This window comes from Cetorhinus maximus, chromosome 31, assembly GCF_964194155.1.
Source record: "Cetorhinus maximus chromosome 31, sCetMax3.hap1.1, whole genome shotgun sequence".
NCBI lineage: Eukaryota > Metazoa > Chordata > Chondrichthyes > Lamniformes > Cetorhinidae > Cetorhinus > Cetorhinus maximus.
This window is the reverse complement of record NC_135909.1, coordinates 19,222,537-19,250,237: the sequence shown is the minus strand read 5'-3', so window position 1 is coordinate 19,250,237 and position 27,701 is coordinate 19,222,537. Positions and strand designations below refer to the sequence as shown.

General features: G+C 45.1%; 4 non-coding genes across 4 annotated transcripts; all 4 read left to right on the top strand.

Annotated features, from left to right (window-relative positions):
* Nucleotides 1-621: 621 nt before the first annotated feature.
* trnar-ucu (transfer RNA arginine (anticodon UCU)) lies at nucleotides 622-712 on the top strand. The gene is given in 2 exon segments: nucleotides 622-658; nucleotides 677-712. It is a non-coding gene; the product is annotated as a tRNA-Arg (tRNA).
* Nucleotides 713-12,171: 11,459 nt separating this feature from the next.
* trnar-ucg (transfer RNA arginine (anticodon UCG)) lies at nucleotides 12,172-12,261 on the top strand. The gene is given in 2 exon segments: nucleotides 12,172-12,208; nucleotides 12,226-12,261. It is a non-coding gene; the product is annotated as a tRNA-Arg (tRNA).
* Nucleotides 12,262-19,345: 7,084 nt separating this feature from the next.
* trnal-cag (transfer RNA leucine (anticodon CAG)) lies at nucleotides 19,346-19,428 on the top strand. The gene has a single exon. It is a non-coding gene; the product is annotated as a tRNA-Leu (tRNA).
* Nucleotides 19,429-27,292: 7,864 nt separating this feature from the next.
* Nucleotides 27,293-27,374, top strand: trnas-gcu (transfer RNA serine (anticodon GCU)). Its single transcript has one exon. It is a non-coding gene; the product is annotated as a tRNA-Ser (tRNA).
* Nucleotides 27,375-27,701: the final 327 nt, after the last annotated feature.

The following is a 27,701-nucleotide window of genomic DNA, read 5'->3' as shown; positions in this document are numbered from 1 at the left end:
CTCAATGATCGGCACCATTTTCAACACCTCCGATACTGAAGCAGCCCATGTCCAAATCATCACCCACCCTCTGTCCAGAAGACACGGGACTGCAAAGAACTCTAAGAAATCTCCTCTCAGATTCCTCGTCTCCAAGGTAAATATCCCCTACCGCTACAATGTACCGAGGTAATTTAAGCTCCTCGCCATAAAGCCGAGGATATTGTATGCTTCATGAACGATTCTTTCAACCTGCACTGCCTCCTTCAATGATTTATGCAGTTGTACATCATTCCCCGCTGTTTCGGCACCGTCTTTGGAACTGTAAACTTTATTTTGTCTTTTCTCCCCCTGTTCTTCCGACCAAAATGAATCACTTCACCCTTCTCTGCAAAAAAAATCAGTCACCACTTGTCCGCCCTGCTTTCCAACCTATGTCTCTTTGAAGGAAATTGCTATTTCTCTCGAACTTCTATAGCTCTGTTAACAGGCACAGGACGTCCAAAACACTTCACAGGCAATGAGTGCTTTTGAAATGTCGTCATTTTTCAAATGTGGGAAATTGCTGACCGTTTGAACCTTGTGTTCTGCAGTGTCAGAAATTCCCTTGTGTCGAATGGCAAATAGGACCTGCGTGTCTCTGACTCTGTGGCGCAACGGATAGCGTGTTGGACTTCTAGCTGCTGTCATATAAGAGATTCAAAGGTTGTGGGTTCGAGTCCCACCAGAGTCATTTTTCAGATAAAGGTTTGAAGCAAATCAGCAACTGGATCATCCATGTTCTCAGTTGCCGTCACCAACCTCCTTCTGTACAGGTAAATCCAGTCACTCTCCGCTTTCCAACCTGAACCACTAAATACAAGAAAATTTGCCACCTAACAGTGAAACAGGTGGCAAAAGGAGTAGAGCCGCTACAAGGATACAGAATTGGCTGAGTGGCAAGAAACAGAGGTTGGTGGTAAATGGATGTTTTTCGGCCTGGCGGCAGGGTTGGGACCTTTGCTGTTCCTGATAAATATCAACGACCGAGACCTTTCTGCCCAGGACAAAATTTCAACGTTTGCGGAGGATACAAAGCTTGGAAGCATTGTGGAGAGTGTGGAGGATAGTGTAGAACTTCAAATGGACTTTGTAGCTGTTGGTGCAAATGGAGAGACAGGTGGCAGATGAAGTTCAATGGAGAGAGGTTTGGTTGGTAGAACATGGAGAGACAACATAAAATGAAGGGTACAACTCTAAGGGAGGTGGAGAAGCAATGGGACTTGGGTGTTTATGTACATAAATTATTGAAGGTGGCAGGACAGGTTGAGAGAGTTTTTCCATCAAGCATACTGTATCCTGGGCTTTATTGATAAAAGGATAGAGTGCAAGAGTAAGAGGCTATGTTGAATTTGTATAATTCATGAGTTCGGCCTCAACAAGAGTATTGCGTCCGGTTCTGGGCCCACTCTTTAGGGAGGATGTGGAGGTGCTGGAGAGATTTCAGAAAAGATTCACGTGAATGGTTCCAGGGACGAGGTTATGAGGATATGTTGGAGAAGATAGGGCTGTTTTCCTCAGAGAAAAAAGGTTAAGACGAGATTAGATAGAGGTGTTCAAAATTATTAGAAGTCTGGAGAGAGTAGATAGGGAGAAATTCGTTTCACTCGTGAGAGGATCGAAAATGATATTTGATTAGTAAAAAAAAGCGAACTGCTTTCAGAAGTTTTTTTTTTAATTATTATTTTGATGCGAGTGATTAGGGTCTGGAATGCACTGTCTAAGAGTATGATGGAGTCAGGGTCAACTGAATCATTCAAAAGGGAATTATAATGTTATCTGAAAATGAAGAATGTGTAGGGTTACGGGGAGAAGGTGGGGGAATGGTTCAAGAGTTGGTCATTCGGAGAGCCTGTGAAGACATGATGGGCCAAATGTCCTCTTTCTGTGCAGTAACAATGCAGTTTTTCGGTGATATGTAGCCAACGAACATCAGTGACATGCAGCATAACACGACTTCCCATAACTGCTCCATCATCTTTCCAAACTGTTTCTGACAGACAGCTCGAAACAAGAATGTTGTGAGTCTACACCCCTGAACATCAAGGCCAACACGATTATCACAGCTGGAATGAACAGTTCATGTTGCAGCTTCAGATCAGACACTGGATTATCACATGCGCTCTGTCAGACTGCATGTTCCTTCAGTCACGTTTCCAATTGGACACTTGGAATGAGCAGCTGTGTGAATATTAATGGTCCAGGGGTAGATTTCATTTTTGCCAGACTGGATTCTCAGTTCCATTCCCAGACATTTCCCTTTCTCTTTCTGAATCCAAACTTGGTCCCTTATTCATTTCCGCTTTTCAGTGTTTCATCGGCGGCCATGTTTCTATCTGTCTGAGCCTTTCGCTCTGCAATTCCTTCTAGAAACGGCCCCAATTGCCAACCACCGCCCCCCACCCCGACCCCCATCTCCACCCCGCTTAAGACCCTCGTAAAAGCCATCCCTTTGACCAAGGTTTTGTTCAGCTTCCCAAATTTATGTTTCAGTGTCGAATGTTGCTTGACTGAGCTCCTTTGAAGAGCTTTGGGAAGTTTTATTCAATTGCGGTGCTGTTGTTGAAATTGTTCAAATTTGGATAAATTAATTTTCAGAATCAATTTTGTTAAAATTTTCCTCGAATTTTCTCCAATTGTTTCGCGTTGCAAAACTCCTGCCATGAGGTGTTCACATGATGACCAGTTTGATAGAGTAAATCAGGAGAAACTGTTCCCACTGACGGAAGGGTCGCTAACCAGAGGGCACAGTTTGACGCTGATTGGAAAAATAGTCAGGAGAGAGATGAGGAGAATATATTTTACACAGAATGTTGTTGGGAAATGGAAGCTTTCTGGACGGGTGGTGGAAGCAGATTCAATAATAACTTTCTAAAGACATTTGGAGAAATATCTGAAAAGAAATACAATACAGGAATTTGGGGAGAGAGCTCGGATGTGGGGGAAATCATATCGCTCAACCAAAGACCCAGCACAGGCGGAATGAGCTCTGCCTGTCCTGTATCATTCTATGATTCATGGATAGAAATCAGTCCTACATCCTGTGGGACACACGGTAAAATATTTCTTCTTTCAGGAAATAGTAACTGATTTGCAGGTATGACTATGTCTGTTTAAATGTGGTTTGTTACCAGTTCCAGATTATTGAATTTAACGGGTTGCGTTATCAGGCAAGGAGCTTACTGTGATATAAAAACAGGAAATGCTGGAAACACTCAGTAGCAAATGTAATTGGAAAACGGATTAATGTTTCAAGTTAATGATACTCCAGCAGAACTGAGGAAAGAGAGAAATGTAATAGGTTTTGAACAAGTGAAAGAGTCGGGGGCTGGGAAGAGGTTGAGGAAAAGCGCAGGTCTGTAATGGTGTGGGTGCCCGGAGAGATGAAATTACAAAAAAAAAGGTATCACGGGGCAAATCCAAAGGGAACAGACAAAGAAACAAACGATTGGCCCAGATGAGGTGTGAATGGCTGGATAGCAGCCGTTCAATTGCAATGAGAAAGAATAGAGAATGAGGGAAAAGACGAAATAGCAAAAAACACATGAAACAAGATGGAGATAGAGTTTATAATCTAAAAGTATTGAACTCAGTGTGAGTCCTGAAATCTGTAGGTTGCCGAGTTGAAAGATGACCGTGTTCTTCCTCGGGTTTACGTTAATCTTCATTGGAACGGTGCAGCAGACCAAGGGCAGAAAGGTCAGAGTGGGAGCAAGGTGGCGAATTGAAATTACAAGTGGCAGGAAAGTCGGAGTCAGGCTTGCGGACTGAAAGGAGGTGTTGGCAAAGCGGTCACTCAGTCTGTGGGGCCTCATCAAGTAGCGGAGGCCATATGGTGAACACCAAATACATTATCTTAAATTGAAAGCAGGACAAGTGTATCACTGTTACACTTGGAATGAGTGTTTGGGGCCTTGAATGTTGAGAATGGAAGAGGTAAAATAAGAGATTCAATTCATGCAGTTGCATGGGATTGTGCCCTAGGATGAGTGCCGAGTGAATGGCCCGTTTCGAATGGTGATTGTGGAGGAGAAGGGAGGGTGTTTTTCGTGGTCATATCATGCTGGCTGTGGTGGAAATGTCGGAGGATAATGTGTCGAATATGGAAACAGGCGGGCTGGACGGTGAAAACAAGCGCCACTGAATCAACTCCGCTCAGTTTACACAGGATGCAATAATCCGCATTTTCCGGTCAGCAGCAATTACCACCTCACACAAAGATTTTGCCTCCCCGATGTTCCTGCACATTTCTCCAAGGATCTTGCCGTCCTGATGTCAGAGAAATGTACAGTCCCGCTCCCATCTAACTCCCCCATCTAAACCCAACGGCAGAGTCATGGAACGAAAGGACGTGGCCCCTTTTTACAGCATTAGCTGCCTTATTCTGGTAGTTTAAATATCGAGTCATTGTCTGTGGGTGAGCGAATACATGACTGACTGGGTGAGTTCGTGAGGCAGCATCTGGTGGACTGTGTACAGTTTTAGTCTTCTTAGTTAAGAAAGGATATAATTGCATCACAGCAGGTCAGAGAAGATTCAGTCGACTGGTTCCTGGAATGGAAGGGTTTCCTTATGAGGAAAGGTTGAGGAGGTTGGACCTATAACCATTGGAGTTTAGAGGAATGGGAGGTGATCTTATTGAAAGATATAAAATCCTGAGGGGACTTGACAGGGTGGCTGCTGAGACTATGTTTTCTTTTGTGGGGGACTCTACAATCAGGTGACTCAGTTTAAAAATATCGGGCTCTCCCATTTCAGACTGACAGAAGGTAATTTGTTTTCTCTCTGTCTCAGTGGGACATAAATCTGCGGATTTCTCTTCACCAGAGAGCAGTGGAGGCTGGGTCATTGAAAATTTTCAAGGCTGAGTTGGAGAGATTTTTGACAAAGATGTGTGTCAAGACTTATGGGGGGCAGACAGGAAAGTGGAGTTGCGGCCACATTCAGATCAGCCATCCTGGAGCAGCTTCGAGGGGCTGAATGGCCTGTTACTGCTCCTGATTTTCGTGTTCTTGTTCCTGTGTGCCTCTCTCGGCACTTCTGTCCCTGTCCTGCTCACCGTCTCGCTTGCCGGACTGCTCGGCGCCTCAGTAACCTCCCGCTCTCCGGCCTGCTCCCTACCCCTCACCGCCTCACTTGCTGTTCCGCTTGTCACCATCTCCTCAGTTCTTGTGGTGAGATGGGCGGCGACAGGAGTCAGGAGGGAGGTGCCGAGTGGGAGGTGAGCGTCTTCGTAGTGGGGTAGCGAGCGGTGCGGCAAGAGGGTCGGCGTGTAGCGCAGCGAGCGAGGCGGGGAGGGTCTGGGGTCTGGGCACCTGGCATTCGGGAGCATGGGAGTGAGTGGGAGGCAGCAAGTGGGCGACGGCCAATGGCTGAACAACGAGGACGTCAGCGGTGGGAGGAACGGCGCACGCACCGGCAGACTGAGTGGGTGCCGAGTTCCTGTTCCAGCTCGGTGTCAGGAGTTACAGTGTAAAACTGATCACAATTCTAGCATTGCTGAGTTCTGATGAAATGTCATCGACCTGAAACGTGAACACCCTTTCACTGTCCACGCTGCTGCCTGCCATGAGGTGTAATTCTTAATTGTTTTCTGGTGTTACGACAGAAACCCAAAAGGAGTGTTGACGCACTCTGGAGGACAATGAATGCACATAGCGGATATCTCGCTTACCTGTGGAAGGCTCGTTGGTCTAGAGGTATGATTCTCGCTTTGGGATTTTCGTTAAACGATCGTGCGAGAGGTCCCGGGTTCAAATCCCGAACGACCCCACTTGTGACGCATATTTTTTACGAGCTAAAAGGCGGGTTTTACTTAAACCGGGCGAGTTTTTACAACCTGAGAAGTCATTATAACCAAATTATCACTGCAAAGCACGTGGAGTAAATGAAGAAACTTGCTCATGTAATTGGTCAGTTAATTTATCCTAATAAAAGAAGTTTAAGAGTTAATTTATCCCAAGAAGAGAATGAGAGTAACTGAAACTTGAGATTTCTTGCCGTCTCCATGGATACTGCCTGGCTTAGACACTGCCTGGTGTATTTCTTCAATGTTCTCTTTTACCTAGAGCGCTCTGAAAGAATGGCTGATATCTTTTGGGTGCCAATGAATGTCTATATTGGCTGAGTTATATACATACAGTTACATTATTGGTCTCGCCGTGTGATTCTCGCATGGGACGTTTCATAAGTGAGAATGTGAGCGGTCTCTGTTTCAAATCTCAGACGTGTTGTTATTTGTCGTGTAAGTCGCCCAGTGCATTGTCTAAAACACATTGCGGTCTAGGTGGAGCGGTTTGCTTATATCAGTGGTAAGTTTGGGAACTGGACCCAGCATTGCAGAGAACTCATCAATGAAACACACATGAAGGAAATGAAGGCAATTTGAAAAAAAAACACAATTGCCAACTTAATCGCACTGTAATGTTACCCGAACACACTAATTAGGCAACCCGTTTTTCTGGATGAATGCATTCGGTTGTTGTATTCTCTGAGAGAATTGTAAACTTCTCTGAGACGGCCAGGTCTGGTAGCCCCATAGTGAGAATTTGTTTTGATCATATTTTGTTTATGTTCTAGGAGTTGTACTGAGCAGAAAGTGAGCCGTTTCACCTCGATCGATATTTTAGTGTAAAGGTAATAAACAATTTCAGGAGAAGGTATTTGATAGGCGGTGTGTGCTTAAAGTTGTTTAGGACCAGACGCAGACGAGGTGCATCCAGAATACTGAGGGAGGAGAGCAGGAATTGCAGGGACGCTGGCCAATATTTTCTAATATTCCTGAGACCCGCGGTGGTGACAGCGGAGTGGAGAATTGCTATTGTAACATCCTTGTTCAAACAAATGTGTAAGGATAAGCCCAGAAACTACAGGGCAGCCAGTTTAACCTGGGTGGTGAGCTACCTTTCAGAAAGGAAATTTTCCGAAAACATGAAAATTACCTCGGGAAAATGCACATTAATAAGTAAAACCAGCATGGATTATGTTATGGTCCCAGCTGTGATTACCCCGGGACAATCCTAAACCCAGTTTGGATCCCAGCTTGATAGATTCTAACTTTTATTTGTTTGTTTTAATACGTGGAAAGTAACTACTGAAGAGAGTCACAGGAGTTAGCTGATCAACTTTTAGCAAAAAATAAATAAAACATTTATTCTACGAGAAAAGATGAACCATGTTTCTTTCATCCACAACTATAACTTTACAGGTGGAGACAAATTTGTAAGGATAACGCAAGTTGCAAAATCTATTTTATTCTTTAATTTCCACAGTAATTGCACAATCCATGTATCAATAGGCACCCTGTGGTAAGGCACACCAGACCCTGAAACCAAGTGACAGATACCACCAAAACCAGATGCTGTGGATCTCTCCTCAACTCCCCACAGAAGCTTGTCAAGCCGTGAGTCAACCAGTTTCACTGCACTCCGCCTTTCACACGAGGATTGAAGCCATTCCCTCTGCCCATCCTCTTAAATTCATTAACAGGACCTGTTCCAGGTTCCCATCCTTCCTTTGACCAGAACGTCTGTTTTGGACTTTCCCCTCTTCCACTCCCCTGGATTTTGGGATTTTTCTTTCGCTTGGGACTAAGTATCTGCACCCTTTTCCAGTCTCTCTCGGCAGCAACTTTCAAAAACCAAACGAGGTCCGCAGCTTCCAAATCAAAACTGCAGTTTCCCTCCTTCTGTGTGTGTGTCTGTGGGAGGGACCTGCCTCTCTGCCTCCCTGTTGCTAGGCAACAGCCCAATTCTTCTACTGATGTGTTTGCTTAACTTCTTAAGTCGTAAACCTGATTAGAGATGCAAGCAACTTTTTAAAACGAAACTAAAACTCCATTTGACCTTTCTTAACACACATACAGAAATACAAATCACACTTAAACTTTAAAGCTAAAACTCATTCCTAACAATAGCAAATACCAGTGTAATTTACTTAATCCTCTCTACTTTCTATCAATTTGGTAAGAACATATCGTGTTATTTAACTTCAGTTAGTTTTTTTTTTAATGCGACAGCAAAGAATTTTGATGAGGGTGAAGTCCTTGATGTGATTTACATGGACTTGAAAAAGGCATTTGATAAAGTGCTGGACAAAAGACTTCTGAGGAAAGTTAGAGCTCATTGAATAGAAGGGACAATAGCAGCACAGATAAGAAAGGAGCTGAGTGACGGGAACCAAAGATTTGTGGTGAACTGTTGCATTGTGGACTGGAGCAAGTTATCTTGTGGAGCTCCCCAGGTCTCTCGGGGACTTGCGGGATATCGGGAACTGGTGGAAAAATAGAGTTCAGGCCCAAGGTAAACCATGATATCATCGAATGGCAGGGTAGGTGCGATAGGCTGTGTGGTCTACTGCTGTTCCTATTTCTTGTGTCCAGTGTCAGGACCCCTGCCCTTCCTGTAATTCATCAACCTGATCTTGTTGCAAGCTCACAATTCCAACATTTGCCGATGATACAAAAGTTAGAAGCACTGTGAACTGTGAGGAGGATAGTGCAGAACTCCAAAGGGATCTAGAAATGTTGATGGATTGGGCGGATAATTAGCAGGTGCAATTTATTGCAGAGTAACCTGATGTCATTCGTTTTTGTAGTTGGAACAGGGAGAGGCAGCACGAAATAAAGGTTACAATTCTAAAGGGATTGCGGGAAAAGAGGGATGTGGGTTTATATGTGCATAAATCATTTATCATCACAGGACAGGTTGAAAGAATGACGAGTAAAACAGACAACGTCATGGGCTTCATCAATATAGCATGTAGTACAAAAACAATAAAGTTATGTGAAGCCTGTAGAAAACACTCCTTCGGCCTCTACTGGAGTATCGTATCTAATCCTGTGCACCACAATTTAGCCAGGATGTGAAACCATTAGTGAGATTGCAGAAAGATTTCACAAGACAGATTCCAGCCATGAGGAACTTAATTCACATTGAATGATGGGAGAAGTTGGGAGTGTGTTTCTTGAAGAGAGTGAGTTTGAGAGGAGATTTGATAGAGGTATTCAAAATCACGAGGTGTGTGGACAGAGTAAATTCGGTTTAACTGTTCCATTGATGGAATGATCCAGATCAAGAGGACATAGATTTAAATTAATTTACAAAAAAAGCCATTACCACATGAGGAAATTTTTTTTTTTCATGCAGCATGTGTTTAAGATGTTGAATGCAGTGTCTGAGAGTGTGCTGGAGGCAGGGACAATTGAGGTTTTCAAAAGGGAATTTGATCTTGATATGAAAAGAAAATTGAGCAGTGTTACAGTGAAAAGGGTGTGGAGTGGCAGCAGGTGAGCTGCTCGTTCAGAGGGCCAGCCGAGTCCAGACGGGCCGAATGTTCTCATTATGTTCTGTGATTCAAAGATCCCATAAAGAATCAGGGAAGTTAGTGAAGACTATGATCAATTGGTGAGCAGCAAGTGTCTAAGTGAGTTTCTCAGGGCAGTAAGTGTTGGAATTTCCTTGGACAGGATGTGACTAAGTGCCAGTTTCCTGGAACAAAATATTCATCGAAATAGAACCATAGAAAAGTTACAGCACAGAAGGAGGCCATTCAGCCCATCTTGTCCATGTCAGCCCGAGGACACCCAGGTGCCCTTTCGAATCCCACCTTCCTATGGCAATTGGCCGTCATTTAACGGAATTATTTAACAGCGCATAATGCAACATCCATCTGAACCTAACCGATGTAATTACTTAGTTTAACTGACAAGTGCATGCAACAACCTTCAATCTTCTGTCAATAGTATAACACAGGCACGACAATCACATGACAGAGAACTTGGGAGACATAGATTCGATGGTTGATCCATGCAAGTTGCTGATGTTGAAATTGATTCATGGTCATTTTACATAGAAATCAGTTTCAACTCAATGAAATCAAACCACTTTCCCACTCATTCGGTGAAAGTGTTGTTTTCTTTGCAAACATTGCAGAGTTATTTATTGAATTGCTTTTTCTTGCTGTTTTGAACCTTTTTTCTCAGTCATCTTTGTATTTTTATTTCCTAACAAATCAACAACAGCTATTCATCCAGATAAATTACTTCTGCACAGAGTGTCTCGGTTGGTGACATTCACACCTCTGAGCCGCAAATAGACAGAGTCAAATGGAACAAGAAGTCCAGTCTGGCCAGTGAGGAGTCTACCCCTGAACCACTGACCTTCACAAATCTGCTCACTCCATGTGTCCAGATGGAAACCTGTCTGAAGGAACATGCAGCCTGACAATGTGAAACAAACGGTTGGAAATTTCAGCAATTTCCTACATTAAAATACTGAACACATTTGAGAAGTTCTCCACTGGTTGTCACGCGTCGTTGTGAAATCTTGTGGTTGTCAAAGCAGCTGAAGAAAAGCAAACCTTTTCTTATTATTATTTTATTTTCTTCAGGTTACTTTCAGAGAAAATCTATCCAACGCAGGATGTTCCCTCCTTCTCGCTCTTCCACATTCCCTGCACACATTGGAGTCTGATCTCGCAGGCTTAATAGTCGCAATGTCAGCTGTCTGTCAAAGGGCTGATCAGAACCTGTTTCCTTATCCAGGTAAACACCTCCACAGAAATAACAACAACAACAAAAATATTTTGGGTGCTGATTTATTTATTTAACGGATGTGGGCGTCGCTGGCTAGGCCAGCGTTTATTGCCCATCCACAATTGCCCTTCAGAAACTGGCGGTGAACTGCCATCTTGAACCGCTGCAGCCCCTGTGGTGTAGGTACACCCACTGTGCTGTTAGAGAGGACGTTCCAGGATTACGAACCAGTGACAGTGAAGGAAGGCGATCTACTTCCAAGTCAGGATGATGTGCGGCTTGGAGGGGAACTTCCACCTGTTGGTGTTCCCATGTGTCTGCTGCCTTTGCACTTCCAGATGATAACAGTCATGGGTTTGCCTGCCGATTATGCAGGTCATCCAAATGCTCACAATTTATGATGAGAATATCTTTTCCACACGTTATCTTTGGTTCCTTTTCGAATGAATTAAAATCTGCCCTGGTTGGTCACTGACCCATGAGCCAATGGGAACAGTTCATCTTTATTTACTTTCTCTAAACCCTCTTGACATTTCTGTCTGTGGAGTGATTAAAAATACCGAAAGCCAGACGTGGGATTTGAACAATGAGGGACTGTAGATCAATGATAAGGGAAGTGATACTTTGATAATCAGATTAGGAAATAGTTTGAAAGTTATGAAATCTGTCCAAACCTGTGCATTGCTGGTTCAGGAGCACAATGCGTCTCTAGGGCGTGGGAACTCGGATTAGATTCCCGAAGTTGCCGATTCTGTAACAGCGTCACAGTCCCTAAATTATTTTATTTTCTTCAGGTTACTTTCAGGTTGCTTTCTGTTTTAGTGCAGTGATCTTGTAGTTAGGGAAATAAACTGATTTCAGCATGATGGGCGGATTGGTGATTCAGGGGTAGAATTCTTATTTTTCATCAAAGAAACCTGGGTTCGATTACAGTGAATGCATAACTCAATGTCTTCAATAATGTTTCAAGGATCAAAGTTCCGGGACAGATAAATACCCAGTTTCTCGCTTATCCATCATATATTTGATGAATACAAGTCTATAAAACTGAGATTTAAAATTAAAGTGCTGTTTCCCGATGGGATCTCTGAAATTCCAGGACCCTTTGCTGAGAGAGATGTTTCCTAATTTCACTCCGGAAACGTCTTGTTTTTTGACTGAGCCCCAAAACCCCCAGACCCCTCCCCCTCCCCCAATTCCAAAATTCCCGCCATCGCAGAAGTTTCTATCTCTGACACTATCGCCTTAACATGTCGGAAACTGCGATCAAATTGCTCATTAATTCGGGAAGAACGGCTCCCTTTGTTCGTGGTTTATATGAAGGGGCTGTTCTGTGGTTTATTTTCTGGTATTTAGCAGCGGTTGAGGGGAGGCCAGGCGGCAGAGAATGAGAGAGATTCAAAACACTGCCGCAGAATGATGAGGAGAGGGTGCGGACAATAGGACCTGAGTTCCCGATCTCCCAATCCTTATTTTCCAACGAAAGACACGGAGTCGAACTCAGACCCTGAGGCCATGGATCTGGGATTCAGCGGATCATCCAAAAATCGAACCGAAAAATATACAACCACGATATTTATTTACATGGCACTAGCATCAGTTCCAGTATCGTGTCACCTGACCGCGTGGCCTAATGGATAAGGCGTCTGACTTCGGTGGTATTTAAAGAGGTTATCAGAAGATTGCAGGTTCGAGTCCTGCCGTGGTCGTTTTATATAAAAATCTGTTTAACATCCTGAAAACCGCGGTCTCACTCGTCAGCTGAAGGTTCTGCGTTTCCTTCCGAACATGACAGGGCTCTTTCTCAAAATGTCTGCTCTTGTTAATTTGTGCATTAATTTCTAACTCATTTTGTTTTGCTGATCACGTTCGTTAAATTATTGATGTGTCCAACTGGAACAAAAGCTGTGCATCAGTCGGTTTAATAAAATGCTTTGGGAGAATTCCAATCTTCTCATGAAGCGGCTCGATCATTAGCTGAATCTGCTGTCACTGGACTAACAATACAGAGGTGCCAGGCTAATCTCTGCGGGCACGGGTTTAAATCTCAACAGAGCAGATTTAAATTAAAATATTTCCTAAATTTGGAATTAAAATCTCGGCTCAGTAATGGCGGCTATGAAACTATCATCGATTGTAGTAAAAACCCACCTGGTTCACGAATGCCCTTTACGGAAAGAAATCATCCGCCCTTCCCTTGTCTGTCCTACATGTGACTCCAGAGCCACAGTAATTTGCTTCACTCATAACTTCAAGGATAATATGAGATGATCAACAAATGCTGGGCTTGCAAAAGACGCCCATACACTATTTAAAAATAAACAAGTGGTAAACAGACACGACATGATTTTCAGGATGTCTACCTTTTCCCTTGAAGAATGAAGGCTGGGGGGTGGTCTCATACAGGTCTTAAAAATTATGAAAGATTCTGGGAGGCTGAATTCAGGGAAAATGGAGCAGAGAAGGGTAGCTAAGTATGTGTCTCGCTCTCACAAACAGGACAACGGCTGACGGGTCGCATGCAACGTTATAACTACTTAACTGTGCATCGGCGACTCATAAGAGCGGTAGCTAAATTCCATCTGCAATGTCTCCGCGGCACCCTCCAGATTCCGTGGGAGCACTGCCGAACAAACTGTAGTGTCGTTCTTGAAGACAGATCGACCAGCATTCAGGCCAAACTCCTGAAAAATTAAGATAAAAGCAAAATACTGCGGATGCTGGAAATCTAGAACAAAAACAAAAATACCTGGAATAACTCAGCAGGTCTGACAGCATCTGCGGAGAGGAATACAGTTAACGTTTCGAGTCCGTATGACTGTTCAACTGATGAAAAGTCATTCGGACTGGAAACGTTAACTGTATTCAGACCTGCTGAGCTTTTTCAGGTACTTTTGTTTTTGTTCCTGAAAAATTAACTTGGATGGACTGCACACTGAATCCGGATAATCTAAAAGCGCCGCATCCGCCAAGTCCTGTTTCATCAACTCTCAAATGGTCAACATTCCAGGGGATGACAAAGAAAATGCTCCAAAGACACTCTGAAACGTTAATTCAAACGCTGCAACATTCATATTAATGACTGCGAGGAACTTGCTTCTCACCATTCAAAATGACCAAAACCTGCCCCCCAAGCTGCAGCGCGCTGTGAGTCCCCAGGTCTTAATGATGAGGCAGAACGGCGGCTAAGAAGAAGTAACAGGAAGCAAATCCTGCACTCTGGATCTCACTACCTCGTAGGACATCCTGTCCCCATGTGTCCTAAGGTCTGTGGGCCGAAAATCGGCCTGTTCACTCTCATGAAGACCCATGGCAGAAACTCACGGCCCTGAGTGGATGTCATCCTCGTATCGAGGGACAGACGATAACCACTGCTTGTTACAAAATACATATAAGAAGAGATCATCTCCATCCATAGTATTTCTACAACTGTCTCTTCCCGAATAATATGAACAAGTCTCCTCTGTTGTCTCTGATCTGTCAACTTCACTATATCAGAATGTGCTGCCATCTACTGGCCGCAACAGAGCGGTAGAAATTCACATTGTCGGTGTCGCAGAAACAGGTCAATGTGAGGAATTTGTGATGTGATGTGATGGAGCAGACATAGAAATGCAAATATGAAATATAATTTAGGAAACACAATTAATTAATTTATTCCCATTGAATCGGCAGCAGTTACAGGCCAACTATCGCCTGGAGCAACTGAGACGATTAGATAAACTGCATTTAAGGGAAGTCTAGATAAGTATAGGTGGGAGAATGAATTTCAGGGATAAACAGAAAATGTGGCATTAAATATTCTAGGTGGAAGATCTTGTCGGGCAGTTTACCTGTTAGAACAAATGGCCCACTTTCAGTGAGGTGTATTCTGGTTTTAATGAATCCAGATTTGCAAAGTGTCTCCGGGACTGACAGACACGTAATGAATCCCACACTCAAACTGTGAGCAAAAGACAGAGAGACCCAGAATGAATCATTAACTCAGGCCTAGCATCAGTCACTGACTGATACATATTGAATCGCACACTCTCACAGTACTCAATGGACGGAATGATACAGAATGAAACATACACACAGGCACATCATCAGAAACTGACAGATCCACGATTAATCCCGAAAACAAATCCTGTTCCAGTGACAAAGCGATAAAGAATTAATCCACAGAGACCGACAGATGAACAATGAATTCCACACTCAAATCCTGTTCCAGAGACAAAGTGGTAATGAATGAACCACACACACATACACATAGAATAGCTACAACAGAGAAGGGGAATATTCGGCCCTCTGTCTCTCCTGAGATGCTTCAGCAGAAACTCAGCTATCCCAGTCCCAAGCCCTGTCTCCATAGCCATGTAAACTTTTATCTTCAGGTGGCTGTCCAGTTCCACTATGAAAGCCCCGAGTGACTGCATATCTTACTGATTGGACACAGGAGTTGATCTTTCATCAGTCCTGTGACGGACAGACCAACTGAATATTAGAGCAATTTCTGATATGGATAAATTTCAAATGCAGTTCATTTATCAGTTTGCCAATATATCAAGAAATTCAAACTAGTCCTGTTAAAGCAGAATGACAGTGAGTTCAGTAAGAAATGTTTACAAAGTACAGCAATTTCTTTCTGCTCACTGTACACACATATAGCGAATTGTTTCAAACAGCAGGAGCGGAAACCGCAGCCCGCAGTCTTCATGTTAGCATTGACCTGAATTTCAGTTTTGTGGGTAGTGGGGTACAGAGAGCACGGATGTAATTGTGGGAACTGAAGTCACTTTTCCAGTGAATGGAGCCGGTTAAGGAGCTCGGGCCGGTCTGAGAGTCCCAGAGGCCGGAGTCAGTGGGTAGCCTGGGGATAAAACAGGCCCCAGAGACAGGAAATAAGATTTGAAAGAGAAATGGGGTGCGGGCGGGGCGGGACGAGGTGATGCGAGGAGTGGGAGGGAGAGCCGGGGAGGGAGATAGGGAGGGAGACAGCGAGGGAGAGAGGGAGGGAGTTAGAGAAGGGCGGAGCTGGAGGAAGAGAGGCAGCGGGCTGGAGGGAGAGAGGAACTTGAATTTATCCATCACATTTTACAACCTCAGGAAGACCTAAAGCCTCACAGCCAATGGTGCGGGAGCGGGTGTGTCTTGGTAAGTGAGATTGCTGCTTGAATGTGCACAGCAACATCCCACCGCAGTAACCTGATCAATGACTATATAATCTGGTTCAGAGACCCTGTTTGAGGGATTAATATTGATCCTAGGACTCCGGGTAAGACTCCGCTTCTCTTGTTGTAAATAGTCTGGTCGGATTGTTCACATCCGTCCGATAGGGGAAATGGGGTTTCGGTTTAAATTGTGGTTTATGAGTGAAATAGTCATGTATCTTTATTGCCCCTCTGTGGGGCATTACATAATTTGTGAAACATATTTGCCTCTTCTAGAATTTCAAGCAGTTGGAAGCACTGAAGAAATCCTGGTTCTATCTTTACTAATTCACCTGAACTGTGATAATGAAATATAACATCTTCCAGGCAGTGGAGATATAATATAGGCACCAAAAATACTCACACACCACCGCGGATGTTGCTTTTTTCCCCCAGGGAGACTCGGTTGAAGAGTTTCCCTTTTTTGTTACTCTGAGCTTCTCAATGTTGTAATGCTGTCTGCTTCATTCCTGGGAGACAAGTGGGAATCAGAAATGATCACTCCCTCCCTGTGTGACTCCGACTGACACAGTTGTTATCATTAATGTCAGTCAGCCTCTGACCCCTTATCAGGTCCAATATTTGACCCAAAGTTAACATTTTCTGTTATCTACACTGGGAATCGAATTTCCTGCTGCACTCTCTATCCCTGCCGTGATAAAAAAAATCCGGCTCTTTCAACTGTGGGTACCTATCTCTTATTGTCAGTGATATCTCTTCAATTAACAATCTACTTCTGCTTCTCCTTACAGAGTGCAATCTCTTCTGTCTTTTATCCCTATCCAGTGAACTATGATTCAGCCAGCTGCCCCCTTGCTTTTTACAATGTGGAGGTTTTGAGTTCAAAACTCATTCCCGAATCCTGACCACAAATTCAGGCTCACGCTCTAGAGAATTCTTTGCTGTTACTGGTGCCAGCTTTTAGACGATATGTTGAACTGAGCTGCCATCTGCCTTCTCACGTAAAATATACCAAGGCACAATTTCGGAGAGGGGTGGGGGAGTTATTCCATGATGTCGGAGACATTCAAAACAGATCATATTGCCTTCATCACATTGCTGTTCTTGGAAGCTGACTGTGTGCAAATCCTTTGAAAAATTGTTCAAAAACATGATGACTGAATTCCTGTTAGGAAAAGTCAAGTTATTATTGAAAATTCTGCTGAGTGAGCTTCATTGGACAGCAGAGAAATCAGGTGAGGAATTCGAGTAAATCGACACCAGAGAACAAGTCACCGTCAAAACTGGAAAAACTCTTGCGAAGATCAATGAGTAAAAGCTGAGAGTTCCGCGCATCATCAGTTCATTAACCAGAGACACTCACAGAGTGTTTTGTACAATGTGTCTCTAATGCAAACATGAAGGAACGAAGCCTTACCAGTTCATGGTGATATTGGGGATGGAGCTCCATATATTTAATAAGTGAGTAAGAATGAATAAACATAGGTGTGGAAATAATGATTAACGGTGTCTTTGACGTGATGCTCTTCCCGTTATGCTGATAATCTTGTCCTTCTCGATGGTACATGTATCAGGGAGGACGCTGCTGTCCAAATACGCATAGGAATTAATGCAGGGTGTCCTGTAGATCGGACATACTGCAGCTAATATGTATAATCTCCGCAACAACGTTTCCGCCTCAGAGATTTGTTTTGTTATTTTTTTCTATTCTGATCATCTTGGGGTGATTGAGAACAAGGAAAGGCCATTCGGACCATGGCCTGAAATGGGCTGAGAGAAAGAGGAAATACTGAGCTGGTGTATTTTTGTAACATTTACTACTTCTGTTCGTGTGTGAATAAAAACGATTTGAGAAGGTGGTTGGAGATTGAAGTGTTTACTGGAAGTAAGAAGCTGATACAAATTCACTGTACAGAAAAAGCCAGGTATGTTTTTCGGTCTCAGACCGCTGGTTATTTTTGGTGTGAATAAGAACAAAAATAGCAGAAGATGGTTTGGATCCATCGGCCTCTGTGCTGTGGGCTTCGCTGCACCGCCCTGTGACGGAGCCGTAATTCCTTCCTGCCGCTGAATACTTTACGGTAGCCAAACAAATATTCACTTCTTCCTTATTTTTAATCAAGAGCACACGTGTTGGGAAGCTCACCCTGGCTGCGCAATTGTACTTCACACCACTCCGAATGCAACAGACAGAGAAAGACACACAGAAAAGCAGTAGAGACGATCAGGGGACACACAGTGACAGACAGGAAAAGGTGCGCAAACCAGCAAGATCCCGCCCCCACCCCACAAACTCAACCCCCCGCCCCCTCACAGCGGGATGAGGGAAAACAAGCCCAAGAGAGACATGGGGACCACCCGCTTTCTAGTCCACTCACTTTAGCCATCACCATCCCAGCGGGACCAACGGGGAGGCGCCACTCCCTGTGGGATAGAAATGGCAGAAATTCCCACAGCTCCAGTAACTAGACCTCCTAATGGATCTGGAAGGGACACCAACTTCCGTCCACCTTAAGAGAGTCGCAGTTCCCTGTATGTGAATGTGGATTAACCCCTTATATTCCCTCACAGGCCCTGTGATCCTCGGGCCCTTGTGATTCCCGAAAAAAAAAAGACGTTTCGACGAACTGAGACCTGAGCAGAAGGGGGTAGGGATGAGGGTGCAGGGTGGGACTGAGGGTGAAGGTGAGGGTGGAAGTAGGGATGAGGGTGAGGGGCGGGAGTAGGGATGAGGGTGGGGGACGGGAGTGAGGGTGAAGGTGAGGGCGGCAGTAGGGATGAGGGTGAGGGGAGGCAGTAGGGATGAGGGTGGGGGACGGGAGTGAGGCTGAAGGTGAGGGCGGCCGTAGGGATGAGGGTGAGGGGCGGGAATGGGGATGAGGGTGGGGGACGGGAGTAGGGATGAGGATGATGTGCGGGTGTGAGGGTGAGGGGCGGGAGTGGGGATGAGGGTTAGGGGCGGGAGTGGGGATGAGGGTGATGTGCGGGTGTGAGGTTGAGGGGCGAGAGTGGGGATCGAGGTGGGGGGCGGGAGTGAAGGTGAGGGGCGGGAGTGGGGATCGAGGTGGGGGGCGGGAGTGAAGGTGAGGGGCGTGATTGGGGATGGGGGTGGAGGGCGGGAGTGAGGGTCGGGATGGGGTATGGTGGTGGGAGTAGAAGGCCATGGCTCAGAGTGATGAGTGTGAAAACAGCCGAATTTAAAGGTCACGGGAAAGCGGTGCCTGGAGCTGCCCCGAGAGACAAGCTTTGGGTTGTCAGTAAAAAGATCTCCTGTAATGAAGGCACAAAATCAGAAGCAGGAAATGCTGGAAATATTCAGCAGCTCCGAAAGCAGCTGTGGAGAGAGATTCCTGTCTCCAGGATGTCACTCTCCAATTGGATACTTCACGTCGCTCAGATCTTACACTCTCAACACCTTCGTGTGAGGAACAGGTCGGGCGGGAATTGGATCTTTATTGATTTGAGCAAACAGAGCAATGCAGCAATGAGAAGCTCCTCACCCCCCGGCGGCTTGGGGAAGGATGGGAATCAGATACAGGAACCTGACAGGTGCTGAAAAAAGGAAAATCACATCGAGCTTCTGAAAGCAGTGACGATGAATGTGGAATTCAAAAATATTTATGCAGACAGCAGTAAATGAGTCAGGATGGCCGAGCGGTCTAAGGCGCTGCGTTCAGGTCGCAGTCTCCTCTGGAGGCGTGGGTTCGAATCCCACTCCTGACATTGTTTTTTCCTTCAGCAACTTCCAAACCCGAGATCTCCACCACCTGGAAGGAAAAAGGCAGCAGATGCATGAGAACAGCAGCAAGCTCCCCTCCGAGCTACACACCATCCTGACTTGGAACTGTATCGCCCTCTCAAATCCTGGAACTCCCTTCCTAACAGCGCTGTGGACCTACTTACACCATATGGGCTGCAGCAGTTCAAGAAGGCAGCTCACTGCCAGCTTCTCAAGGGGAATTTCGGTCGACCGAGCCAGACTCGAGGCAACCGGATCCCCTGAAAACAGCTCATAAAGGAAACTGGATACAAAAGCAACACACTGCGAATGCTGAAAATCAGAAATAGTAACAATCAGAAAGTGCTGGAAATACACAACAATTATACAGCATCTGTGGAGAGAAATATAGAACTAGCATTTCAGGCCGGTGAGATCATAATTTCCTTCTCTCTCAGTGTGAAATCCTTGACTCAGTCAATATCCTCTCCCCTTTTAATGACACCTTCCTATCCAAGGCCTCAAATACTCCTTCCAAGTGAAACAGTGATGCACTTGTTCTTCTTTCAGTTTAATGTGCAGCATTTGCTGCCGCAATATGTTCTCATCTGCTTCAGGTGGGTGAGCGCTTTGAGGAATCTCCGTTCAATCCGCAAGCCTGACTCTGAGCTTCCTGTCACTTGTCATTTCAATTCTCCACCTTGCTCCCACTCTGACCTTTCTGTCCTTGGTCTGCTGCAGTGTTCCAGTGAAGAATAACATAAGCTCGAGGAAGAACACCTCACCCTGCACATTTCTGGCCTCAAAGTCGAGTTCAATGTTTTTAAATTATAAACTCAGCCTCCCTCTTGTTTCATGTGTTTCTTTCAGGGTTATCATTTTATTTTCTGTTTCTTATTTAATTCCTTCACTTTGCAATTGGGCGGCTGATCTTTACCCATTCTCACCTCATCTGGACCCACATTTTGTTTTTTGCCTGTTCCAGTCCTTTGGCTTTGGCGCCGTGAAACCTTTTGTAATTTAATCTCTCCGGGCCCCCAAACCATTTGAAACCTGCGCTTTTGTTCAACCTCTTCCCAAAGCCCGGACCGGTCCCTTGCTCCAAGCCTATTACATTCCTATATTCCCTCAGTTCAGATGAAGGGCCACCAACCTGAAACATTAATTCCTTTTCTCTCCACAGTTGCTGCTGAGTATTATCAGCATTTTCCGTTTTTATATTATAGCCTGTTCATTGACTGATAACACATCCCTTTTAAGCAAAGCGTCAATTATCTGCAATTGATAACAAGCCACTTTTAAACAGACAGAGTCATATGTACACAGTTTCGATTCCCTGACAAAATACAGAATTTTACCGATTCCATTCTGTGCCCACGGGATCAATTCCCATGCCGGCTTCTCACACCCTTCCTGCTGTACAGAATGTAGGACTGATTTTTATCCATAAATCATAGAATGATAAAGGACAGAAGGAGCTCATTCCGCCTGCGTTGGTTCTTTGGTTGAGCGATATAATTACTCCGAGATCCGGGATCTGTTCCCATTGTCCTGTATTCCCTTCCTTCAAGTTTGTTTTCTCTCCAACTCTCTTTTGAAAGTTAATAATTAATCTGCTTCCATCACCCTCCCATGTAGCTTCCATTTCACAATGAGCTCACTGTGTAAAATACATTCTACTCATCCCGTTCCTGGTTCTTTCCCCAATCAGCTTCAAACTGTGTCCTCTGGTTAGCGACCCTCCTGTCAGTGGAAACAATTTCTCCTTATTTACTCTAGTAAACTGGTCATCATTTTGAACACCTCACAGGAGATGTTTTTTCGATGCAAAGCAAGTGGAGGGAATAAAGGTGAATCTTTAAGAAGTTTGAAGCTGTATGGGAATTTCTCCAAATTCGAGCCATTCCAGCAGCAGCGCCGTGATTTAACAAAACTCCCCAAAGCGCTTCAAAGGAGCTTGATCAAGCAACATTCGACATCCAGTCAGATATTTGGCCAGATGAACAAAACCTTAGTAAAACTGATAGATTTTAGGAGGGTATTACGGGGGAGAGTGAAGTGGCGATGTTTCTAGAAAGAATTGCAGCGCTAAAGGCTCAGACAGCTGAAAATGTGGCCGCCAATGATGAAACAATGCAAAGTGTAAATGAGCAAGAGAACAGAGACGAATTCAGAAAGAGAAATGTCTTGGAATGGAACTGGAACTCCAGTCCGGCCAGTGAGAAATCCCCCCTGAACCACTAATGTTCACACAGCCGCTCTTCCCATGTATCCAGTTGGAAACCTGTCTGAAGGAACATGCAGTCTGACAGAGCACGTGTGATAATCCTCCACTGTCTGATCTAAAGCTGCAACAGGAGCTGTTCATTACAGCTGTGATAACCGTGTTGGTCTTGATATTCAGTGGTGCGGATTCACATCATCCTTGTTTCGAGCTGTCTGTCAGGAACAGTCTGGAAAGATGACTGAGCAGTAATGGGAAGCAGTTTCCGCGGTGGCTGTAAATGTCCAATTTTAAATCATTCTGAGGACTGAGCAGACTGACTCTGGTCAGCATCTTTCAAATGTTTTTGTTTTGTCCTGAGACGGTGATGAGATTTCGGCTCAAAAACAGAATTACCTGGAAAAACTCAGCAGGTCTGGCAGCATCGGTGGAGAAGAAATCAGTTAACGTTTCGAGTCTTCATGACCCTTCGGCAGAACTGAGTATAGTTAGGAGAAAGGTGAAATATAGGTGAAATATGAGATTTCGGCTGTTCAGTGGTTCAGATGGGAAAGTGGGGAGTGACCTGTATAGAAGGAAGTTCGGGACGGCAGTTTCCCTTTTCTGAGTATATTGATAAACCTCTTGCTGACTTTCTTCAATGCTTCTCTAAAGCATTCCAACCCACAACCTTTAAATGTCTCTGTTTATACCGACTGCAAGTCCAAAGCGCTATCGGTTGCGCCACAGATCTACACCAATGATACTTGTTTCCCATCCCAATATGGGAATTTCTGAAATTGACGGACAGACAGTTCAAAATTTCAGTAATTTGAACAGTGACTACATTTCAAAAGTGTTCTTCGTCCGTAAAATGTTCTTGGACGTCCTGTGGATACGTAAAGAGCTATAAAAATTCAGTAGAACTTGAAAACGACATGGGCAGGTTGGTGGAATGGGCGCTTAAGCGGCAGAGAGAACCACATAACCCTACAAAAGTGACGGCGCAGAAAGAGGTGATTCAGACCATCATGTCTGTGCTGGATAGAAAAAAGATGAAGAAGAAACTAGCCGCTCATTTTAAACCCTCTTCACAGCACCTGATCCGGAGCCTTGCAGGTTACAGCGCTCCAGAAGCAGATCTAAGTACATTGTAAATGAGTTGAGCGTTTCAGCCTCAACCACTGGTTCAGGCAGTGAAATCCAAATGCTCGCCACCCGTGGCATGAAAAAGCTTTTCCTCGTCTCCCCTCTAATCCTTCCAAAAATGTCCTTAAATCTCCGCTCCCTGACAATTAACCCCTCAGTGAGGGGAAAGAAGAATTTACTGTCCACCCTATCTAGGCCGCTCATCATTTTGTACACCTCAATTAGGTCACCCCTCAGCCTCCTCTGTTCTCAGGAAAACAACCTTAACCTATCCAATCTTCCCTCGTAGCTGCATTTTCAAGCTTTGGCAGTATTCTTGTAAATCCTCTCTGTGCTCTCTACAGTGCAATTATGTCCTTCCTGTAACGTGGCGACTAGAACTGTACATAAAATTCCAGCTGTGGACTAACCAGCGCTTTTGCAGTTGATTTCCTTTTCCAGGGAAATGTGAAAAGATTAATTGTGGTCGGATGAAAGCAAAGAGGTAACATAAAATAAAGCGTGTGCACCCAAAGGGCGTGCAAGAGCAGGGGGAAATTGTGGGCATGTTCATAAATGATTGAAGGTGTCAGGAAAACTTTTATTCATTCACGGGATGTGCACTTCACTGGCTGGGCCAGCATTTATTGCCCAACCCTAGTTGCCTTTGAGAAGGTGGTGATCAGCTGGTGAGTTGCTGCAGTCCATGTGGTGTAGGTACACCCACAGTGCTGCTGGGAAGGGAGTGCCAGGATTTTGACCGAGTGACAGTGAAGGAAATGCGATATATTTCGAAGTCAAGATGGCGTGTGACTTGGAGGGCAACTGTCAGGTGGTAATGTTCCCAGGTAGCTGCTTGCCTTGCTGTTCTCGACCGTAGGGGTCGCGGGTTTGGAAAGTGTTGTTTAAGGAGATTTGTTGAACTCCTGTATGCATTTTGTAGATGCTTCACACTCCTCGACTGTGCGTTGGTGGTGGAGGGAGTGAATGTTTATGGTTGTGGTGCAGTTCAAGCTTTTTCCTGGATGATGCCAAGTTTCCAGAGTGTAGTGGGTGTTGCACTCCACCAGGCAATTGGCGACCATTCCATCACACTCCTGACTTGTGCCTTATAGATTCTGGACAAGCTTTGGAGAATCAGGAGGTGAGTTACTCGTCGCACAATCCCTCGCCTCTGACCTGCCCTTGTAACCACAGTATTTATATGGCTAGTCCAGTTCAGCTTTAGGTCATCAGTGACCCTCAGGATGTTGAGAGTGAGCGATTCTGTGGTGGTAACGCCATTAAACGTCAAGGGCCAGTGGTTAGATTCTTTCTTCTTGGAAATGGCCATTGCCTGGCACTCATGTGGCGCAAATGTCATTTTTCATCCCAAGTTTGGATATTGTCCAGGTCTTGCTGCATTTGGATATGGACTGCTTCAGTATCTGAGGAGCCACGAATGGTGCTGAACATTGTGAAATTATAAGCGAACATCGCCACCTCTGACCTTATGATGGAAGAAAGGTCGTTGATGAAGCAGTGGAAGATGGCTGGGCCGAGCACATCACCCTGAGAAGCTCCTGCAGAGATATCCTCGAGCTGAGATGACTGAACGCCTTAAGCATTACTACAATCTAATGGAGTTTTCCACCTGATTCCCATTGACTCCAGTTTTCCTAGCGCTCCTTGATGCCACACTCAGGCAAATCCGGCTTTGATGTTAAGGGCAGGCACTCTCACCTCTCCTCAGGAGTTCAGCTCTGTTGCCTATATTTGAATCAAGGCTGTAAGGAGGTCAGGAGCTGAGTGGCCCTAGCGGAGCCCAAACTGTGAGTCAGTGAGCAGGTTATTGTTAAGCAAGTGCCGCTTGATAGCACTATTGATGACCCCTTCAATTACATTACTGCTGATCGAGAGTAGACTGATTGGGAAGTAATTGGCCGGGTTGGATTTAGCCTGCTTTCTGTGTACAGGAAATACCTGGGCAATTTTCCACATAGCTGGGTAGATGCCAGTGTTGTAGCTGTACTGGAAAAGCTTGGCTCGGGGCGTGACATGTTCTGGGGCACAAGTCTTCAGTACTATTCCCAGAATATTGTCAGGGCCCATAGCCTTTGCACTACCCAGTGCCTTCAGCTGTTTCTTGATATCACGTGGAGTGAATTGAATTGGCTGAAGACTGGCATCTGTGATGCTGGGGACCTCTGGAGGAGGCTGAGATGGATCATCCACTCGGCACTTCTTGTAGCAAATGCTTATCATTTGTGCTGATGTGCTGAGGTCCTCCATTATTGTGGATGGGGATATTTGTGGCGTCTCTACCTCCAGTGAATTATTTAATTGTCCATCACCATTCCCGACTGGATGTAGCAGGACTGCAGATTTTAGGTCTGTCTGTTAGTTCTGCGATCGCTTAGCTCTGTCGATCACTTGCTGCAGATGTTGGTTGGAATGCAAGTAGTCCTGTGTCATAGCTTCACCAGGTTGACAACTTATTATCAGGTAAGGGTGGTGCAGCTCCTGGAATGCCCTCTTCACTCTTCATTGAACCAGGGTTGATCACCTGGCTTGATGGTAATGATATAGTGGGGAATATGCCAGCCCATGAGTTTATAGATTGTGTTTGAGTACAGTTCTGCTCCTGCTGATCGCCCACAGGGCTTCATGGATGTCCGGTCTTGTCTTGCTAAATGTGTTCGAAATCTATCTCATGTAGCATGGTGGTAGTGCCACACAACACGATGGCGACTATCCTCAGTGTGAAGGCGGGACTTCGTCTCCAAAACTTCTGTGCGATAGTCATTTCTACCGATAGTGTCGTGGACAGATGCATCTGCGGCAAGCAGATTGGTGAGGACGAGCTCAAGTATGATTTTCCCTCTTGTTGGTTCACTCAGCACCTGCCACAGACCCAGTCTCGCAGCGATGTCATTTAGGACTCGTCCAGCTGGGTCAGTGGTGGTGCTACCGAGCCACTTTTGGTGATGCACATTGAATCCCTCCACCCAGAGGACATTTTGTACCCTTGCCACCCTCAGTGCTTCCTCTAAGTGGTGTTCAACATGTAGGAGCACTGTTTCATCAGCTGAGGGAGGGCGGTACGTGTTAATCAGCAGGTTTCCTTGCCCATGTTTGACCTGATGCCATGAAACTTTATCGGGTCCAGAGGCGATGTTGAGGACTCCCAGGGCTACTGCCACCCGACTGTATACCACTGTGCCGCCACCTCTGCTGGGCCTGTCCTACCGGTGGGACAGGGCATATCCAGGGATAGTGATGGTGGAGTCTGGGACATTATCTGTGAGGATGACTATGTCAGGCTGCTGCTTGCCTAGTTTGTGAGGCAGCCCTCCCAATTTCGGCACCAGCCCCCTGATGTTTGTAAGGGGGACTTTGCAGGGTGGACAGGGCTGAGATTGATGGTGCCGAGATCGATGTCGCGTGGTCCGTCCAGTTTCATTCCCATTTTTGTGGCTTTGTCGTGGTTTGTTACAACTGAGAGGCTTGGTAGGCCATTTCAAAGGGCAGTTAAGAGTCAACCACATTGCTGTCTTCGACAGTGCGATCAAGTGGCTCTAACTCACCAATCACCTGCTCACTGAAGCTCAGTTTGGTTTCCGCCAGGGCCACTCAGCTCCCGACTTCATTGCAGCCTTGATTCAAATATAGACAAAAGAACTGAACTCAAGGTGGTGAGTTGCAAATTACTACAGTTGACTATACAGAAGCATTTTGCGGAGTGTGGCATTGAGAAACCCAACAAAACTGAAGTCAAGTTATACAAGGAGGGAAACTCTCCACTGGTTGGAGTCGGCCCCCGGGATTTCTAATACATTCCAAAAAAATTCCAGCATCCACAGTATTTCGCATTTAGTTAATTTCCTGTGAGTGGCAAGGAAAGGATATGTTGAATGCTTCTTCTGTGGCAGCTGGCTCGTTGGTCTAGGGGTATGATTCTTGCTTTGGGATTTACAGTGAATTAATAAGCGAGAGGTCCCAGGTTCAATTCCCGGACGACCCCCGCCCCCCAGCATTTTAATACATTAATTCGTGTGCTCGAGGCGATGCCAGTTGGGGAAATCAGGACCAGGTTTGAACATCGGGGAAATCATTGCGAAGAATGAATCAAAACACAGAAAACCAACGCAAAATTTCTCCTAATGCATCGAATACGTCAACTCTCTCCTTGTGGGTTCAGTCGGATGCAGATTACAGTCAGTTACAGCCTTGAGTGACAAATCACAATTCAGTTGTGTTCCAGTACTTGCCGGAAGGAGTTTCTTTATTCTTCCAGATGAATGTATGTTTCGTGTCTTTCCGCGGTGGGTTTTCACACTGTCTAGAAACATGTTGGATATCATGCTGAAGTGTTGAAGTGATTCACATCCGTCGATTTACAACAGATTTGATCTGATGTGATGGAAATGTACTTTATTGACAAACTACATGAGACATCTGGATGGTTATTTAGCAGCTGAAACAGGCAGGATCATTTAGTTCAACAGTTCATGGATGTAAAACTGTACAGGAGGAGGTTTAATAAGGCGACGGCATGTGACGAGGTGGCCGAGAGGTTAAGGCGATGGACTGCTAATCCATTGACCTTTGCACACGTGGGTTCAAATCCCACCTTCGTCGTCAGTTTATTAACTGGTTCTTCGTGAATGCAGTGCTTTTTTCAGAAGGCATGTCTGAAATCACTGATGTAATCGTTCCGAGACCAGGTTTCCAGAGGAGATGGCGTTGGGATAATGTCGCTAATCACTCCATGATTATCTGAATTTAAGGCTGCTCATCCACTGTGCTTCCCACGCGTGAGTTTAAATCCTGTTTTTGTATGGGACGGCGTTATGCAGAAAGGAAATCGGAAATTACCATCAGACCCAAGTTATGACGTTTCCTGTAATACCGTGAATATCAATGTTTCAGGGTCGAACTGGTTGAAAATTTTACGATGATTAAATA